Below are 20,900 nucleotides of genomic sequence, written 5' to 3'. Positions count from 1 at the left end.
TGCCCCGCAGCGAAATGTTCCCAAGGGCTTACGATCCAGCCACGTGCCCTCAGGGGTTGGTCTTACATAGTGGCTGTGTACCAGGCGGTCCCGGAGACTACGACCCCGCCTGAACGTAATGCTTGGACGTGCAGGAAGCACTGTCAGCGACACCAGGGTCCATCAAAAGGATGGGCCAATATTTAGTGATGATTTTGCGGATCTCCCTATTCCTAGTGTCATAGGTAGAAATGATCCTCATAATATCATCATCCTTATTGCTTAATTCCCTGGGTACTAATAATGTCTCGCGATCCCTAGAAACCGCACTCTGGAATGCTCCCCGGAGTACGTTCTGTGGGTAGCCCCTCGTTTTAAAACGTTCTTGTAGTTTTCTTGATTCTTGGTAAAAACTATCGTGACTAGAGCAATTTCTTTTCATACGCAAGTATTGTCCTCGTGGAATGCCCTTTTTCAGACTCATGGGGTGATAGCTCTCCCAGTGAAGGAGGCTATTCGTGGCAGTTTCTTTCCTAAAAGTGGTGGTAACCAGTTTGTCACCATTTTTGGTAATTCTAATATCCAAAAAGGTGAGAGACTCATGGTGGAATTCAGATGTGAACGCCAGACCTAGGTCGTTGGTATTAAGTGCTTTTACAAAAAGCGTGAATTCCTCCTCATTACCATTCCATATTATAAACACATCATCGATGTATCTTGTCCATAATATGATCTTCTCTGCCCACCATGTCTGTAGATCTGGGAAAACCACTTTGTCCTCGCACCAGCCCAGGAAGAGATTAGCATACGACGGGGCACATGAACTCCCCATCGCTGTCCCCCTGAGCTGGTGGAAGAAACGCGTATCAAAAAGAAAGAAGTTATGCGTGAGAACGAATTCCAAAAGCGTCAAAACAAAAGCATTATGAGGTCTGTATGAGCAGTATGAGGATTCTACGTCTATGCTCGCCAACGAGCATGATGTTTCGATACTAATAGATTCAATCTTTCGTAGAAAATCCATTGAATCACGGGTATACGAAGGGAGAGCTGATACAAAACCCTTAAGTACACGGTCGATGTAAATCCCGCTATTTTGTGTTACCGAGCCTACCCCAGATACAATCGGGCGTCCCTTTAGTGGGGAAGTCCCTTTGTGGATTTTTGGTAGACCATAAAATGTGGCAATCTGGGGTGTGCTCGGCAACAGAAAGCGGTATTCCACATCAGAGATGACCTTTCTAAAGAGGCCATCCTTCAAGATATTCTCCAAATCATTCAGGAAAATATCTGTGGGATCCGAGGGCAGAATTCGGTAACAACTGCGATCATTCAATAGGCGTTCACACATATGTTTATACTCTACGTGACCCATAATCACTAGATTTCCCCCCTTATCCGCCGGCTTGATTATTATGGTAGTATCTTTTTCAAGCCCTCGAAGGGCCTCCATCTCAGGGCCAGAAAGATTATGGTAATGAGGTGAGTTAGCGGGTAATCTTTCAATCTCCTCTTTGGCCATTTGTAGGAAAATTTCTATGTGATCGTAATTCATAGGAGGTGCAGGTTTCTTGCTTTTAGGTCGAAGATCGGTGAATGGACCTTGACCAGGTATCCGTGTACCTTCCTCCATCAGATCACAGAGGATTTTGAAATCCGCATAGTCACTTTCCTGTAGGCCCAATTGTTCACACGTAGCTTTATTGTTATTTTTCATGAATTTATGCCATTTGAGTTTCCTTGAAAATAAATGTAAGTCCTTGGTCCACACAAATGGATCAAATCTGGTAGTAGGGACGAAGGACAGGCCTCTCTTCAGAATATTTTCTTCAATAGTACTGAGAGTCCGTGAGGAGAGGTTAATAATTTGTAATTCATCAACAGCGGCCTTACTAGTTATCTTCCCTATACGCGATTGCGAAGATCGTACGGCCCCCCCCCCCTGGCTAAAAAATTCCCCTGTGATGTAAGAGAGGGGATGGATGTAGCAGAGGAAGAAGAGGACTGAGAGGGTGCCGGGTAATCGCCCCCTTTCCCCCCTTTGTTGTCCGATTTTGCCCATTTTTTGTTATTATAACGGCCTCTTCCACCTCTTCCACCTCTTTTATGACCTCCTCTGTAATTGTTATTACCCCTATTTAATGGGGGTTCTGAGTCAGAGAACTCCTGCTCAGATGAAGAGACGTCCGTCTCGGAGGGGGGTTGGGATCCCCCAGTAAAAAGATAAGCCCTGTTCTCCTTGAATTCTTTTAGGTCCTTGTTGAATTGTCTATGTTTCCTTTCTTTGATCAACCCCTGAAATCTTTCCACCGCCGTTTGCAGGGAAGCCTCCCTTCTATTGAAGTCAGGGTCCGTATTATAGGAGATAGCCAGCTCAACAAGGCCTTTAAGTTTCTCTGAGGATCTCTCAAAGTATAACCGTTCCTCTGTCAAGAGTATATTCATTAGTCTTAACGAACTATTGGTCAGTTCCTGCTCCCAAAGGGTAAGTAAACCTGGCGATCGTACCCTCTCTGCTGGTGTAATCCTTATTCGTAATCCTTGAGGGACAATTCGATATTCAAGGTAACTTTCGATGGACTTAATCTCCCACCATGATTTTATGTTGTTATTACCCCTATTTACCCATTGGTTTGAGTTGGAACGCACAGCCATGTTACCATTTGGCGTGCGTTCCACCAGTATCCTGGACGGCTGGTACGTCCCATATGATAGTAGATGCGCATATTTTGACATAAGTTATACAGCTCATTAAAGTCCGGCGGCAATCTATCTATGCCTGGTCCCTTACTATAGCGTTGATCAGTATTTTCGGCATATTACAGTGGCTCCTCCCCTTTGGAGGACCACATGATCATTACCACCATCACTGATTGGTCCCCCATGGTTGGGACTAGCCCCATATGGCTATATAGGTTCAGTGGGAACTCCACACATATTGGAGCTACATCACATCTTGCCCCCTGGAGGCCTCACAACACAACAGGTGTATCCAGACCTGCTGACTTGGAGCTGTGCCAGCTAAGTATACTCTTTACTGGGATTTAAGTCTGTGTATCTATACATAATTGTGTGCGGACTCCCTCTATAGTCAGTTTTTTGGCCTTTTGGTCTTTTGTTTTGTGGCCTCCAGATTTAAGATCTGTTTGATCCGTTTTCTAGATCTGTTTGATCCGTTTTCTGTTGATATCTATCAGACGTCTGTTGAATACTTTATGTGTTCGATGGACACTGTTTTTTGTCCCCTGATGAACCCCTTTAATGAGAGGAAGGGGGGAAACGCGTCGGGACACGTGATTATATAAGCGACATCTTTTTCTTATACACTATTACCCGGATATCCATATGGGATAGTGTATAAAGGGCATTTTAAGGATAGACAGTATAGGTACGGGGACGGAGTGTGCCTACCATCAAGACACATCTCCGGGCTGAGGAGAAGTTTTAAAGGGATATTGTAGGGATTGAGTGTGTCATGGCACGGATTGCCCTGATGCGTTCCCCCCCTTTCTTCCTCTCATACTAATCTACCTGTCTGATCTTGCTCGTTCGTGTGTTTATTGTACTGTATGTATTTTTGTGTGTTGTGGTACAAGTTGTCCCTCATTCAGGAAGATAAGAAGGCAGAGCTCGCAGGGCACAGGAGGCAAAAAGTAGACTGCAAATGTGTCTGGAGTGAGCCATCCACCATGCATGGTCACATCTGGCGCTCCCAGGTTGCGGACACATGGCTCCGCAGTGTTGGCTTTTTTTAACATGTCAGCTGCTGACAATAGTGTTGCCATCTGCAGCCTGTGCTGTCAGCGCATAAGTCGTGTTAAGCCCAACACTCACCTAGGGATGACCTCCTTAAGAAGGCACCTGGCTTCCCATCACCGAGCTCAGTGGGAACAACGCCGTCTGAACCCACAAAGCCACACTCCCGGCGCTCGGCATCCTGCCTCTTCTCCTCTCATTTGTCCTCCACTCCACCTTCCACTGTGCCGTCGTAGCATTCATCTGGCAGAAGGCAGGCTTCCGTGGCCCAAATGTTTGAGTGTAAAAAGTTGATGACGCCGGATAACCCTTTGCCCAACGACTGACCGCTGGCTTGTCGGAACTGCTAGCCCACCAACTACTGCCAAATAAACTGGTGGATTCGGAGGCCTTTAGAAAATTTGTGACCATTGGCACATGGCAATGGAAGGTCCCCAGAAGGAAATATTTCTCCAAGAAGGGCATCCCAGAGCTACATGGCCACGTTCAGCGGCAAGTGAATATATCTCTGGCACACAGTGTCAGTGCCAAGATACATCTGACCACAGACACATGGTCTAGCAAACACGGGTAGGGAAGGTACATATATTTTACTGCCCACTTGTCGAACCTTCTGATGCCCATCAAGCATGTAACCCATGGATCCTGTGTGGATTTAGTGTTACCACCATGGATTGCATGCAGACCTGCCTCTTCTTCTCCTCCTCCTCCTACTCCATCTTCCGTCTACTCCTCGGCTGACTCCTTCCTTTCCACTGCTACTGCCTCTTCCGCTGTGCCCCCCAGGCACCCCAGAACCTATTTGATGTGCCAGGTGAGACGTTGCCATGCTGTGCTGCAGCTGTTGTGCCTGGAAGCCAAGAGCCAGACTGGTCCTGCACTTCTTTCAGCTCTGCGGTCACAGGCCGATCAGTGGCTAACCCCGCTCAATTTGACAGTTGGTAAAGTGCGACAACGGTGCCAATCTGCTGAGCACGCTGAAACAGGGCAAAATGACATGCCATGCATGGCACACGTCCTAAACTTAGTCGTGCAGCGATTCGTTGCCAATTCCCCTGGGGTCCAGGACGTCTTGCTGCAGGCCAGGAAAATCTCTGGCCATTTTAGATCTTACACAGCCATGGATCTCTTTGCTGACGTTCAGCGGCGACACCACCTGCCTGTCAGACGTCTAATTTGTGACAGCCCGACGCGCTGGAACTCCACCTTGTATATGCTTGATAGGTTGCTCCAGCAGCAAAGTGCCGTTAACGACTACCTGTACGAACTCTGCAGCAGGACAGGTTCTGAGGAGCTCGGTTTCTTTTCACTGTGCCAGTGGCTGCTTATGCGCAACGCATGCAGACTTCTCGTCAAGTGTCCTGTCCGAAAGGACATTCCGTGCAGCAGAGGGGACCTGGGGACCGATAAGCGTACTCGCCTAGCTCACGACAGTGTGGACTACCTCACATTTCTAAAAATAAATGAGGCATGGAATTTAACACCTGTGACGGCCACATGTAATTGAATTTCCTCATGCCAGCCCACAAGAAATCCGCTACCACCTAGAAGAAAGAATGGTCCTTGTCTTATGTATATACAGCGGCATAAAATACTTTTTCTATCAGGTGAATCCTAATTTTTGGGGCCTGTACTGGCCAACAGTAAAAATTTTATCCAGTGACCGCCTAATGTACCTCCAGCCACATCATCACAAGTTATTTTCTGTCAGATGAATGCCTAATATTTGGGGCCTGTACTCTCATGGCCTACAGTAAAATTTGTATCCAGTGACCGCCTAATGTACCTCCAGCCACATCATCACAAGTTCTGAATGCCTAATTTTTGGGGCCTGTACTCCAGTGGCCTACAGTAAAATTTGCATTCAGTGACCGCCTAATGTACTTCCAGTCACATCATAACAAGTTATTTTCTGTCAGGTGCATGCCTAATTTTTGGTGCCTGTACTCCCGTGGCCTAAAATAACATTTTTCTAGGCTCCAGCAGGGCAAATTTTCGAGAGGTTCCCTCTAAAAATGGCCCCTTATTAAAATACACTTTTTTGTGGGAATTTTTGCCAATGATACCCCTCTGGTATGTCACTGTCCATGTTGTGGGACTATTTGTGCACTTCTAGTAAGTATTTGGTGGCTGCATATATGACCTGAAGGTTTTCAGGTTTGCCTGTCATTAAAGTCAATGGGGCCTGCAGCGAATGCGCAGTTCGCAAACATTTGATCGCATTTGCGAATCGCCCCGGCCGATGTTCGTCCATCACTACATAGGAACAATGACACTACTCCTAAGATATGTGCCAGAGATTCTCTCATATTTTTCAGCCAAATGGTATATGTCTTTTTTCCAGAACTCATGCTCTGTGTCTCTTCCTTAACTAATCAAAAGCATCTCTATGGTCATAGATTAATGGGAAAGAAATTATGACAGTGGCAGGATTCACCCCTCATATGCAGCCTTTCACACTGTTGGCCTAATCAGTAGAGCAATTGCCCTGAAAAGGGCAACTCCAGAGATCACTGTTCCCAATTTTATCCTAACATATCACCATCATAAAACTATTAACAAACACCAACAGCACTCATGTGGGTTTAAAATGAATTGTAGCCATTACTATTCAGTGATTTCAGCAGGGAAGTAATGCTGTTAACTAATTATATACAATCATTAACTACTAAAAAGTACCTTAGATGTATTCACTTACTGGTCTGCCAGATGGTTACCTCATAATATACATGCAAAGATGCCACATGCCACATGCTAATGAGCTGATTTGAGTCCAGTGTGATGTCAGTGAGTCCAGCGTATATTTAATTCAGAACTATAGCCACTCCCCTGCCCACCTGCTGCTGATTCATATGGAAAATAACTGTCAATGAGCAGCAGGTAGGCGGGGAGAGTCAGGAGCTCATGAATATTCAGGACTCATCATTATCAGCTGGAGCTTTTCAATACAAGATGTTGGCAGATTGACTGGGTCAATTAAAGAAAGTGAGCCAGCATTTCGCTAAGAGAATCAGTCACTTATTTATGTTTCCCTTAGTTAGGACACCATAAAACTGGTGACAGGTTCCCTTTAAGCTTATAGGCCGGTTTTATGCCAGTTTCTAAAATAAAGGTAAACATAAAAGTAGAGGAATAACAACATTTATAAGAACTCTGCTTTCTATTTGTCTGTAGTGATCAACATAAGAGTTGCCTTAGGCTTCGTTCACATCACCTTTCAGCCTTTCTGTTCTGCTCCGTTTAGGAGTAGTAGAATGGAAATGACGGATTCGGCACATAACTGAGCCGAATGGAACCTAAGGACCCCATAGACTATAATGGGGTCTGTTAGGTTTCCGCTCAGAAGAAGATTTTGGAGCGGCGACAGAAGTAATGCATGCAAGGCTGAACGGTGATGTGAACAAAGCCTTACATAATCTGGTTCACATAATTATTTTATTTTTCTTTCATTTTTCCCTTATATGGTCTTTCTTTAACTCTTGGATGTGATAAGTACTACTGTATGTGTTTCCAAATAGTTCTAATACTTGCTGACAGATTTCCTTTTGCAACTTTGTTTCATCTGTTCCTTATTGATTCCAAAGTGCCCAATTTCAACAAGAATTTGTGTTTTAAAATTCAGCACTGATCACTATAGAGCAGAATTTGGATTATGAAGGAAGAATCAGCTAGGAATTTGATTACCTATGATTTGTCCACTGTTAAAGGGAATGTGTCACCTATAATTTTTATACCAGTTAAAATCAGATCTGATTTGTATCTTCTGACTGTAATTTTTTTTTTATATTGTTTTCTGTACAGGGATATGGTGGCAGCCATCTTGCATGAACTGTTAGTGACATTTAGAGATAGACACAATGAACTGGTAGGGACTCAATAACTTCTACGGGAGAGTCAGGGGGTAGCTATAGGGGGTTAGTCGCTACCGGGCCCAGAACCCTGAGGGAACCCAAAGACCCTTGTGTCGCATAAGAAGACACCGGTATAGAAAGTGCATGCTGGTCAAGTTACACCTCTGGCTGGAGGGAAGGGGTTAGGGCAAGAATTTGGCATGGGGGAGGGGTGCCATTAAATTTTTTGACTCAGGCAGCATGAAGGCTATGTGCTTCTCTGACTCTGGCCACAAAGCACTGAGAGAAGGGGGGCCCAAGCTGAACTCTTGCAGCCAGGGCCGATGAGCCTTTAGCTATGCCCCTGGGGAGAGTTTATACATATGCTCTGTAACCTGTGCCGAGGTATTTGTATAAGGACAGAGAAGATAAGATGCGACCAGGGGCACCCCCCCATGCCAAAACATCTTCTCTTCAGCCAGAGGTGTAACTTAACCAGCATGCACTTTCTATAATACAGGTGTCTTCTTATTTGGGCCCCCTCAGGCTTCTGGGTCGAGTAGAAACTGCTACCTCTGCACCTCCTATAGCTATGCCCCTGGATGTGACCATCACCTATTGCGAATAGTGAAGCCTGCTCCATCTATACAGAGGTTTTATCTTTTATTGTTATCTTGCTTGTGATGATAATTATATAAAAATTATCTCTAAAGTGCAGGAAGTGTCGACATTTTATTAGGCTTAACGGCCAGTGCAAAAATTGCAGGATTTCATTTTTTTTAACATGTAAATTAAAACTAATTAATCAAAAATGTTTGATTTAAGCAATAGATTATTTTCTGATGACTTTTTCTTTTCAAAGGTTGGTATCCTACTGCAGGGCCATCTCACCTTGACACCCTCTATTTAGATTGATAGGGGATGAACAGGGAGGATATGGATATCATAGCGAAGGGCTCATTGATTTGCACCATATAATACTACATTTCTCTGACATGGAAACTTCCTCCTGAAATAAAAGCTGTGTGCCTGGGGGTTCACAAAGCTCTTTAGCTGATCACAAAGGCCACTTTCTATCCAAGGTGGGTTGGTTCAGTTGCAACTTCCTCTTCCATTTAAATGGATTTTCCGAGACTTTCAGTAGATAGTATAGGTCATCAGTATCCAATCGGTGACACCCAGGATGCTCGGAAAGGCCTTTAAAACTGCATATGGCACACTTTTAAAAGTAGCGCAAGATAGTAGATAATTTTATCTCTTACTACTAACCTAAAATGAAATAGCAATGTGTTCATTGTTCTAAGGAAGTAGAGTATCATTAAATCACCTATTTTCCATTCAGGAATCTCTGATTTTCCCAGAAACAAAAAACTTTAAGTGCAGATAAGAAGAAACTGAAGAGGAAACTTTAGAATTTCCCCAGATACAGTTTTCATCTAGAGAACATGACAAGTTCTTCCTTAGGATTCACGGGATAGCATTTGAATGTTTTGCAAGACTGAAAGAATAATGCTCTGCATTTTCAACAATACCACCGAACTAAACAAAACTCCATTATCTTCCTCATGTGACAGAACCAGGGATTTACAGCCAGGAGGAGTATTTCTTCCTCTTTCTCAACAATGGAGAGTTCCAGTCCTCCACACTGGCTACCTTTACTATGTATGGAATATAACGTTATTACAGGTCATTTCCATCAGCCGGTTCCTGGTGCACACAAAACTGCAGTATACTACAGCTGTACTTTCCAACATAAGATTGCGGCAGTAATAAAAAGGTAATGGTCACACCTATTGACTATTTCAAGCTTGGAGTTTCCCAGGCTTTCCAGGCAAGATTGGCCAGTGAAGTAAAAAAAAATGCAATAGCTTTTTGTATTAGCAGAATAGATTACAAAGGCCACACTTTTACACTTAAGATCTTTTCCTTAGTCATTGGATCAGCTTGGATAACACATTACTAAACTGTGCCAGTCATATTCAGGGCCGGCCTTTGGGGTGTGCGGGCTGTGCGGCCGCACAGGGCGCCATAGCAACAGGGGCGCCGGGTGGCCGACAGCTCGCAGTGTAATATGGGATGAGTGCTTCCATTGTGGAAGCGCTCATCTCCAGTCATCTGTATCGCCGTCCTCAGGACAGCGATACAGATGCCTGCCTGTGCTGCGGTAGGGGAGGGAGAGGCGTGTCCCTTTCTCTTCCTCTGATAGGCTGCCGGCCTAGTGCCTGCAGCCTATCAGAGGCCGGCGCAGGCGGTGCAATGACGTCATTGCGCCGCCTGAGCCATACAGCGTGGGACACAGGCCAGAAGAGGCCTGCATCGCATCACTGACATGGAGGTATGTGTTTTTTTTTTTTTATTATGTACAATACTTTTACTGGCGGGGGCTGTTATTACTGGCAAAGGGGGGGCTGCTTGTTATTACTGGCAAAGGCGGGGCTTTTATTACTGGCGGGGGCTGTTATTACTGGCAAAGGGGGGGCTGTTATTACTGGCACAGAGGGGCTCTTATTACTGGGGGCTGTTATTACTGGCACAGAGGGGCTCTTATTACTGGGGGCTGTTATTACTGGCACAGAGGGGCTCTTATTACTGGGGGCTGTTATTACTGACACAGAGGGGCTCTTATTATTGGGGGCTGTTATTACTGGCACAGAGGGGCTCTTATTACTGGGGGCTGTTATTACTGGCACAGAGGGGCTCTTATTACTGGGGGCTGTTATTACTGGCACAGAGGGGCTCTTATTACTGGGGGCTGTTATTACTGACACAGAGGGGCTCTTATTATTGGGGGCTGTTATTACTGGCACAGAGGGGCTCTTATTACTGGGGGCTGTTATTACTGACACAGAGGGGCTCTTATTACTGGGGGCTGTTATTACTGACACAGAGGGGCTCTTATTACTGGGGGCTGTTATTACTGGCACAGAGGGGCTCTTATTACTGGGGGCTGTTATTACTGGCACAGAGGGGCTGTTATTACTGGGGGCTGTTATTACTGGCACAGGGGGGCTGTTATTACTGGGGGCTGCTATTACTGGCACAGGGGGGCTGCTATTACTGGCATAGGGGGCTATTATTACTGGCACGGGGGCTGTTAATACTGGCACATGATTGGGGGCACTATAGGGGCATCTACTGAGGCCACAAAGAAGGGGTATTTTATATGGGCTCTCTGTACAGTACAATTTTATACTGGGACACATGGTGGGTACTATGGGGAAGGGGGGAGAGGAGTACTATGGGGTCATCTACGGGGGGCACTAAGAAGGGGTATTTTATACTTGCAAATTATGGGGACACTGAGGGCATCTACTGGAGCATTTTATACTGGTACATTATGGGGGGCACTAGGAGGAAGGAGGGTGTGGAGCACTATGGGGTCATTTACTAGGGGCACTATATAGGGGTATTTTATACTGGCACATTATGGGGGCACTATGAGGACATTAGCTCAAATGGGGGCATTACAAGGGGTATTTTTTGCACTGTCACATTATAAGGAGAATTATTACTACTGGGGAAGGGGGGGCATTATGGTGGGCTTTATTACTCCCCCATGGTATGACCCCCCTAGTAGTAACACCAGCCTCTCCCTGCTCTGCTATCCCTCTGCCCCTTCTCCAAATACTTATTATGAAATCTTTTAAGGTTAGCTCGCACAGGGCGCCTGAACACCTAAGGCCGGCCCTGGTCATATTGACATCACAACTGAGGGCCATGATGGCCCAGTGTGGCTAGTTGATATGTCAGGAACATGTAGGTAATGAGGATTGGCAAAGAGACAGCAGAATATGCAGAATTTTAGATTAAAGGCTATGTACACCTTTGGTGGCAATTTGTTTTAATTATTGCATTGTAATCATTTTGACCTTAAAATAATATTCTTAATTAGTCTTTATTAAAAATGATGAGTCATTTTCCCTGCTGTATTTCAGCTGTATTTTCTCTCTGCTCCGTCAGGCAGGGAGCTGACGGGCTCTTTATCTGTTACCTCTGACCTTATAAACACTAATTAAAGGGTTTCTGTCACCACAATTATCCCTGTTATACACAATTAGCCCACATTATACATGTGCAAATGTCAGCTGAATCTAACTATGTTATTCTTTTTCTTAGGTATTTTTGTGCAATTTTACATTTTATTATATGCAAATTAGCCCCTAGGAGCAGGGGGGCATCGCTCCTGCTCCTAGAGGCTCCATTCTTCCATCTCAGATCACGCCCTGCCATCCTTAATTGACAGGGCCAGGCAGCGTTCACCTCCTCCTGTCGGCCCTGCGTCCTGGGGAAATCTCGCGCCTGTGCTGTGCCGTTCAGTATTCGCCGGCTGCCGGGTTCCTCACTCCGCCTGTGCCGAATACGTCACAGTGCTCCCGGAAGAGAAGACAGGCGGCATCACAGAGAAGAAGGAGGAGAGTGCTGTGACATCACCGGATCCTCTTGTGTGGTAAGTATTTTACTAATTGGCCAACGCTTTATTCCCACTGTTATCACCAATGATCAAAGGGGGCATTAAATGAAAAAATATTTTATATAAAAAAGCAATAGTAATTATTATATTTATGAATTCTATATCACCAACGTATCAAAATAATTTGGCTACCAGATAATATATACATATATTAGAATATATATATATATATATATATATATATATATATGTATACTAGCAGAAGAACCCGGCTTCGCACGGGTATATTTCATCTATTTAACCACCTCAGGACCGCCATACGCAGGATTGCGTCCTGCCGGCGGTCCTGCTCTTCTGGGTGGACGCATATACGCGTCCTCCCGCGAGAGCCGAGATTTCCTGTGAACGCGCGCGCTCACAGGAACGGAAGGTAAGCGAGTGGATCTCCAGCCTGCCAGCGGCGATCGCTCGCTGGCAGGCTGGAGATCCGAATTTTTTAACCCCTAACAGGTATATTAGACGCTGTTTTCATAACAGCGTCTAATATACCTCCTACCTGGTCCTCGGGTGGTCCCTTTTGTTAGGATCGACCACCAGAGGACTCAGGTAGGTCAGTACAGTAGCACCAAACACCACACTACACTACACCCCCCCCCCCCGTCACTTATTAACCCCTTATAAACCCCTGATCACCCATGATCACCCCATATAAACTCCCTGATCACCCCCCTGTCATTGATCACCCCCCTGTCAGGCTCCATTCAGACGTCCGTATGATTTTTACGGATCCACGGATACATGGATCGGATCCGCAAAAAGCATACGGACGTCTGAATGGAGCCTTACAGGGGGGTGATCAATGACAGGCGGGTGATCACCCATATTCACTCCCTGATCACCCCCTGTCATTGATCACCCCCCTGTCATTGATCACTCCCCTGTAAGGCTCCATTCAGACGTCCGCATGATTTTTACGGATCCATGGATACATGGATCGGATCCGCAAAACACATGCGGACGTCTGAATGGAGCCTTACAGGGGGTGATCAATGACAGGCGGGTGATCACCCATATACACTCCCTGATCACCCCCCTGTCATTGATAACCCCCCTGTAAGGCTCCATTCAGACGTCTGCATGCGTTTTGTGGATCCGATCCATGTATCCATGGATCCGTAAAAAATCATGCGGATGTCTGAATGGAGCCTTACAGGGGGGGTGATCAGTGACAGGGGGGTGATCACCCTGATTACCCTGATCACCCCCTGTCATTGATAACCCCCCTGTAAGGCTCCATTCAGACGTCCGCATGCGTTCTGTGGATCCGATCCATGTATCCATGTATCCGTAAAAAATCATGCGGATGTCTGAATGGAGCCTTACAGGGGGGGTGATCAGTGACAGGGGGGTGATCACCCTGATTACCCTGATCACCCCCTGTCATTGATAACCCCCCTGTAAGGCTCCATTCAGACGTCCGCATGCGTTCTGTGGATCCGATCCATGTATCCATGGATCCGTAAAAAATCATGCGGATGTCTGAATGGAGCCTTACAGGGGGGGTGATCAGTGACAGGGGGGTGATTACCCTGATCACCCCCCGTCATTGATAACCCCCCTGTAAGGCTCCATTCAGACGTCCGCATGCGTTTTGTGGATCCGATCCATGTATCCATGGATCCGTAAAAAATCATGCGGATGTCTGAATGGAGCCTTACAGGGGGGGTGATCAGTGACAGGGGGGTGATCACCCTGATTACCCTGATCACCCCCTGTCATTGATAACCCCCCTGTAAGGCTCCATTCAGACGTCCGCATGCGTTCTGTGGATCCGATCCATGTATCCATGGATCCGTAAAAAATCATGCGGATGTCTGAATGGAGCCTTACAGGGGGGGTGATCAGTGACAGGGGGGTGATCACCCTGATTACCATGATCACCCCCTGTCATTGATAACCCCCCTGTAAGGCTCCATTCAGACGTCCGCATGCGTTCTGTGGATCCGATCCATGTATCCATGGATCCGTAAAAAATCATGCGGATGTCTGAATGGAGCCTTACAGGGGGGTGATCAATGACAGGGGGGTGATCAGGGAGTCTATATGGGTGATCACCCCCCTGTCATTGATCACCCCCCCCTGGTAAGGCTCCATTCAGACATTTTTTTTGGCACAAGTTAGCGGAAATTTTTTGTTTGTTTTTGTTTTTGTTTTTTCTTACTAAGTCTCATATTCTACTAACTTGTGTCAAAAAATAAAATCTCACATGGACGCACCATACCCCTCACGGAATCCAAATGCGTAAACATTTTTAGACATTTATATTCCAGACTTCTTCTCACGCTTTAGGGCCCCTAAAAAGCCAGGGCAGTATAAATACCCCACATGTGACCCCATTTCGGAAAGAAGACACCCCAAGGTATTCCGTGAGGGGCATATTGAGTCCATGAAAGATTGAAATTTTTGTCCTAAGTTAGCGGAAAGTGAGACTTTGTGAGAAAAAAACAAAAAAAAATCAATATCCGCTAACTTATGCAAAAAAAAAAAAATTCTAGGAACTCGCCATGCCCCTCATTGAATACCTTGGGGTGTCTTCTTTCTAAAGTGGGGTCACATGTGGGGTATTTATACTGCCCTGGCTTTTTAGGGGCCCGAAAGTGTGAGAAGAAGTCTGGGATCCAAATGTCTAAAAATGCCCTCCTAAAAGGAATTTGGGCCCCTTTGCGCATCTAGGCTGCAAAAAAGTGTCACACATGTGGTATCGCCGTACTCAGGAGAAGTTGGGGAATGTGTTTTGGGGTGTCATTTTACATATACCCATGCTGGGTGAGAAAAATATCTTGGTCAAATGCCAACTTTGTATAAAAAAATGGGAAAAGTTGTCTTTTGCCAAGATATTTCTCTCACCCAGCATGGGTATATGTAAAATGACCCCCCAAAACACATTACCCAACTTCTCCTGAGTACGGCGATACCACATGTGTGACACTTTTTTGCAGCCAAGGTGGGCAAAGGGGCACCTTTCGGATTTCGCAGGCCATTTTTTACACATTTTGATTGCAAGGTACTTCTTACACATTTGGGCCCCTAAATTGCCAGGGCAGTATAACTACGCCACAAGTGACCCCATTTTGGAAAGAAGACACCCCAAGGTATTCCGTGAGGGGCACGGCGAGTTCCTAGAATTTTTTATTTTTTGTCACAAGTTAGCGGAAAATGATGATTTTTCTTTTTTTTTCTTTTTTCCTTACAAAGTCTCATATTCCACTAACTTGCGACAAAAAATAAAAAATTCTAGGAACTCGCCATGCCCCTCACGGAATACCTTGGGGTGTCTTCTTTCCAAAATGGGGTCACTTGTGGGGTAGTTATACTGCCCTGGCAATTTAGGGGCCCAAATGTGTGAGAAGAACTTTGCAATCAAAATGTGTAAAAAACTGCCCTGCAAAATCCGAAAGGTGCACTTTGGAATATGTGCCCCTTTGCCCACCTTGGCAGCAAAAAAGTGTGACACATCTGGTATCGCCGTACTCAGGAGAAGTTGGGCAATGTGTTTTGGGGTGTCATTTTACATATACCCATGCTGGGTGAGAAAAATATCTTGGTCAAATGCCAACTTTGTATAAAAAAATGGGAAAAGTTGTCTTTTGCCAAGATATTTCTCTCACCCAGCATGGGTATATGTAAAATGACACCCCAAAACACATTCCCCAACTTCTCCTGAGTACAGCGATACCAGATGTGTGACACTTTTTTGATGCCAAGGTGGGCAAAGGGGCACATATTCCAAAGTGCACCTTTCGGATTTCACCGGTCATTTTTTACAGATTTTGATTGCAAAGTACTTCTCACACATATGGGCCCCTAAATTGCCAGGGCAGTATAACTACGCCACAAGTGACCCCATTTTGGAAAGAAGACACCCCAAGGTATTCCGTGAGGGGCATGGCGAGTTCCTAGAATTTTTTATTTTTTGTCGCAAGTTAGTGGAATATGAGACTTTGTAAGGAAAAAAGAGAAAAAAAAAATCATCATTTTCCGCTAACTTGTGACAAAAAATAAAAAATTCTAGGAACTCGCCATGCCCCTCACGGAATACCTTGGGGTGTCTTCTTTCCAAAATGGGGTCACTTGTGGCGTAGTTATACTGCCCTGGCAATTTAGGGGCCCAAATGTGTGAGAAGTACCTTGCAATCAAAATGTGTAAAAAATGGCCTGCAAAATCTGAAAGGTGCACTTTGGAATATGTGCCCCTTTGCCCACCTTGGCAGCAAAAAAGTGTGACACATCTGGTATCGCCGTACTCAGGAGAAGTTGGGGAATGTGTTTTGGGGTGTCATTTTACATATACCCATGCTGGATGAGAGAAATATCTTGGCAAAAGACAACTTTTCCCATTTTTTATACAAAGTTGTCATTTGACCAAGATATTTTTCTCACCCAGCATGGGTATATGTAAAATGACACCCCAAAACACATTCCCCAACTTCTCCTGAGTACGGCGATACCAGATGTGTCACACTTTTTTGCAGCCAAGGTGGGCAAAGGGGCACATATTCCAAAGTGCACCTTTTGGATTTCACCGGTCATTTTTTACACATTTTGATTGCAAAGTACTTCTCACACATTTGGGCCCCTAAATTGCCAGGGCAGTATAACTACCCCACAAGTGACCCCATTTTGGAAAGAAGACACCCCAAGGTATTCTGTGAGGGGCATGGTGAGTTCCTAGAATTTTTTATTTTTTGTCGCAAGTTAGTGGAATATGAGACTTTGTAAGAAAAAAAAAGAAAAAAAAAATCATCATCATTTTCCGCTAACTTGTGACAAAAAATAAAAAGTTCTATGAACTCACTATGCCCATCAGCGAATACCTTAGGGTGTCTACTTTCCGAAATGGGGTCATTTGTGGGGGTTTTCTACTGTTTGGGCATTGTAGAACCTCAGGAATCATGACAGGTGCTCAGAAAGTCAGAGCTGCTTCAAAAAGCGGAAATTCACATTTTTGTACCATAGTTTGTAAATGCTATAACTTTTACCCAAACCATTTTTTTTTTGCCCAAACATTTTTTTTTTATCAAAGACATGTAGAACAATAAATTTGGTGAAAAATTTATATATGGATGTCGTTTTTTTTGCAAAATTTTTCATCTGAAAGTGAAAAATTTCATTTTTTTGCAAAAAAAATCGTTACATTTTGATTAATAACAAAAAAAGTAAAAATGCCAGCAGCAATGAAATACCACCAAATGAAAGCTCTATTAGTGAGAAGAAAAGGAGGTAAAATTCATTTGTATGGTAAGTTGCATGACCGAGCGATAAACGGTGAAAGTAGTGTAGTGCCGAAGTGTAAAAAGTGCTCTGGTCATGAAGGGGGTTTCACCTAGCGGGGCTGAAGTGGTTAATTTAATGTTTCTTTGTGTCGTTAAAAGATATCAACAGTATCCCCTATAACAGTGACCTCTACAGCACCCCACCCCTTTAACAGTCAACTCCACAGTCGCCCACCCCTTAACACTAACCACCTTCAGTGCCCCTCCACTTTAAAATTGGACCTCCACCGCAGCTCTTCCCCTTAACTTTGACCTTCACAGTAGCCCACCCCTTTAACAGTGAGTTTCACAGAACCCCACTCCCTTGACAGTGACCTACTCAGGGGTCTGCCCCCTTAACAGTGACCTCCACAGTACCCTGCTCCCTTAACAATGACCTCAAAGTACCCTGCTGCCTTAACACTGACCTCCACAGCAGTTGCCACAGTGTCCGCCTCTTTAACAGTGACCTACACAGCGTCCTGCCCCCTTAACAGTAACATCCACACTGAACGCCTCTTTAACAGTGACCTCCACAGCGCCCTGCCCCTTAAATGCTATAAATGCTAGGGCTACACGACAACATTTTGTCTCAACAATTTTTATAATGATAGTCTACGGTATTGCACTGCGACATGTGACATGTTGCGACTGCGTCACAATACTGATAGAGGTGTAAGAGGCAGCCCTGATCATCCAGCAACATTTCCAACACATATATATATAGCAGACTGTCATGTTTCCCTCCAGCCACCAGAGGCCACTGTGGCTGAGTAGGACAGTGTGAGGAGTTGTTTCCAGAGGGCAAGGAGTTAAGTGTTTTTCCCGGGCTGAGCAGAGAGCCTGGGGTGCAGGTGTCTGAGGACACAGGAAGAAGGACCCTGTGCACTGAGAGGGAGATCCACAGGGAAGATTAGAGTGATTTCTCCCTGCCTCCTGTGACACAGTATCTGGACATTAGAGTGTGTTTGCTCCCTGACTGAGCTGATGTTTCCTGGTGCAGAAGAGAGACTGCTGTAGTGTGAGGCACTTACCAGAGGAACTGTGAGTGAATTCCAGGCCCTGCCTGATTACACATCCAGAGCTGCTGATTATCTCTAACCAGAGTTACAGAGACCACAAAGAGAGGCCAGAGCTGAGCCACGCTGAAGCAAGCAAGCAAGCAACCAGATCGGGACCCAGACTGTATCTGCCTGCATGTGCCGGACACCGAACTGTGAGTGCACTGATGCTAACCGGAGCTAGGACATAGTGGAATAGGATTTAGTTTAGTGCACCGTAGAGGTGCACCCCGGGTAGCGGGGACAGATAGGACTACCTAGAAGAGAGTAGCCTGCTATTGTCTGTACTTGTGTTTGTGATTCATTTGTGTTCTTTATGCAAATTTCCATTATCTTTGTTGTGAATTCTCAAGCTGTTCATATTGTAAATCTGCTTCTCCGGCAGTTAGAGTTCTCCTTTAATAAAGCCGGTTTCTACTTCAGCCTCCTTGTCTGCTGCACTGTACTTGAGTCCTGCTCTACGGTCTCTTCCTCTGCTGACCGTTACAAGTGGCGCTGCGAGCAGGGTACAGTCACAGAGATGGAGGCGGCTGAAGGCAATGTGCATGATGTTAATGTGAGTACCTCAGGCAATGGTGGAACCCTTGCAAGGGCCCTTCCTATTGGCACGTTGTTCAACTTGCTACCCAAATTTGATGGCCAGAACATGACACTGTCAGACTGGGTGACAAGGTTACAGAGTGCTAGTTAGGATTTACAATGTCAGCCCAGAACTACAAGTAGAAATTGCTTTGGCCGCTCTCGAGGGTGAGGCCCGAAGAAATGTTCTCCTACAACCAGAAGCCACGCGCAATACATTGCAAGAGATGGTGAGATTCCTGGAAGAAATATATGGGGAAACAGCCAGTGCAGGGCACCTCCGGGCGAAGTTTTTTTACCGGATTCAACGGGAAGACGAAGGTGTCTCTCAGTACGCTACAGCCCTACAGGAAGTGTTGGCCGAGGTACAAAAAAAAGAGGCAGATGGGGTTACTGGCATGGGACCCATAGACCGGATACTGCGGGAACAATTTATTCTGGGGCTCTACAGCAATCCCCTGAAACAGGCTCTGCGGGAACGAGTCAGAGTAGACCCTACCCTAACCTTTCGACAAATTTTGGCAGAGGCCGTGACGCGAAACAAAGAAGACGGCTATGCTTCTGGAGTAATACGGACCCAGACCGTTACACCCCCCGGGGTTACAAGAAATGAGGAAGCCCTGGTCAGAGTGGTACAAGACTTGCAGAGCTCCCTGAGTGCCATGCACGAAAAGTTGACACACCTGGAGAAACGGATAGAGTCGCGCCATACTACTGAGGCTGCCTATCCAGCCCGACAACAAACCTATCAGGCGACTCCGTGGGTTCCTACACCCGAATGCCCTTATGCTAGTTTACCATACCATCAAGCCCCTCATTACCCTTCAGTGGGGCCATCCAGCCAAGCTCTGAGGGCACCTCCCACTCGCAGGCAAAATGTGGGCCGTCAAGGGGCACAGTGTTGGCGGTGTGGAGATCTAGGACATTTCGCCAGAGAGTGTCGGAATAATCCAGCTGGACGCCAAGAGCCGCCGTTAAACTACCGACCCCTGCAGTAGTGGGGCGTACTGCAGGGGAGGTGGAGAGCCAAGTTACCCAGCAAAGCTCCGAACACCTGGTCGCAGGGTGCCCCACTATACGAGCTGAGTTCGAAGGTGTTCCTGTCGACTGCTTAGTGGATACTGGGTCTCAAGTGACAACTATGCCCGAGTCATTCTTCTACCGTTACTTTCAAGCGCTGGCCAAGCCAGAACGAGAGACACTGGTCCGGGTTACAGCGGCTAACCAACAACAGATTCCTGTCACAGGGGTCGTGTGGATGAATGTACGGCTATGTGGACAGGAAGTGGGGCGGAAAGGTATCTTGTTGGTCCCCGAAACGTTCAAAGAAGATGTGCCGGTGATAATGGGCATGAATATCCTGCGAGAATTGGATCAGATCATGTTCACCAAACGGGGGCCGGGTTACTGGAAACAAGCCACCCCGCACAAACCTACCCAGAAAGCATTTCAACGGCTAATCCGTTTTTGTGGAACACAGAAAAGTGTACCAGCACACCAGGCGGTGGGAACGATCCGAGCGCCAGGAAAGGCTACCTTCACCCTTCCCCCTGGTCGGGAGACCGTGCTGACGTTACCCGTGGGAACTTTCCGTAATCTTGAAGGCATGGAGGTGTTCGTTGAACCAACAGGCCTAGGAGAGCTGGGTCAGGACGTCCTGGTGGCCCGGACACTGGGAGTGGTCCAGAATGGACGAGTACACATAAGAGCTGTGAATGTGGGATATCTAGAAGTTCCCTTGACGCCAGGGGTGGAACTGGCTCGTGTGTACCTACATCAGGGAGAAATCCTGAGTCAGAGAGAAGTGACTCTAGCTCCGGTAGGGGATGCTGGTTGGACCCTGGCAGTTACTGCCAGTGCAGAAGAGGCGCCGACCCCAGAATGGAATGGGGGAACCATCTTGGATCAAATGGAGATAGATGTTAAGGCTCTCAGTTTAGACCAACAGCGAGCAGTTGAAACCATGCTGTGG

This window comes from Bufo gargarizans, chromosome 3 (assembly GCF_014858855.1).
Source record: "Bufo gargarizans isolate SCDJY-AF-19 chromosome 3, ASM1485885v1, whole genome shotgun sequence".
NCBI classification, from domain to species: domain Eukaryota; kingdom Metazoa; phylum Chordata; class Amphibia; order Anura; family Bufonidae; genus Bufo; species Bufo gargarizans.
This window is presented reverse-complemented; position numbering follows the sequence as displayed.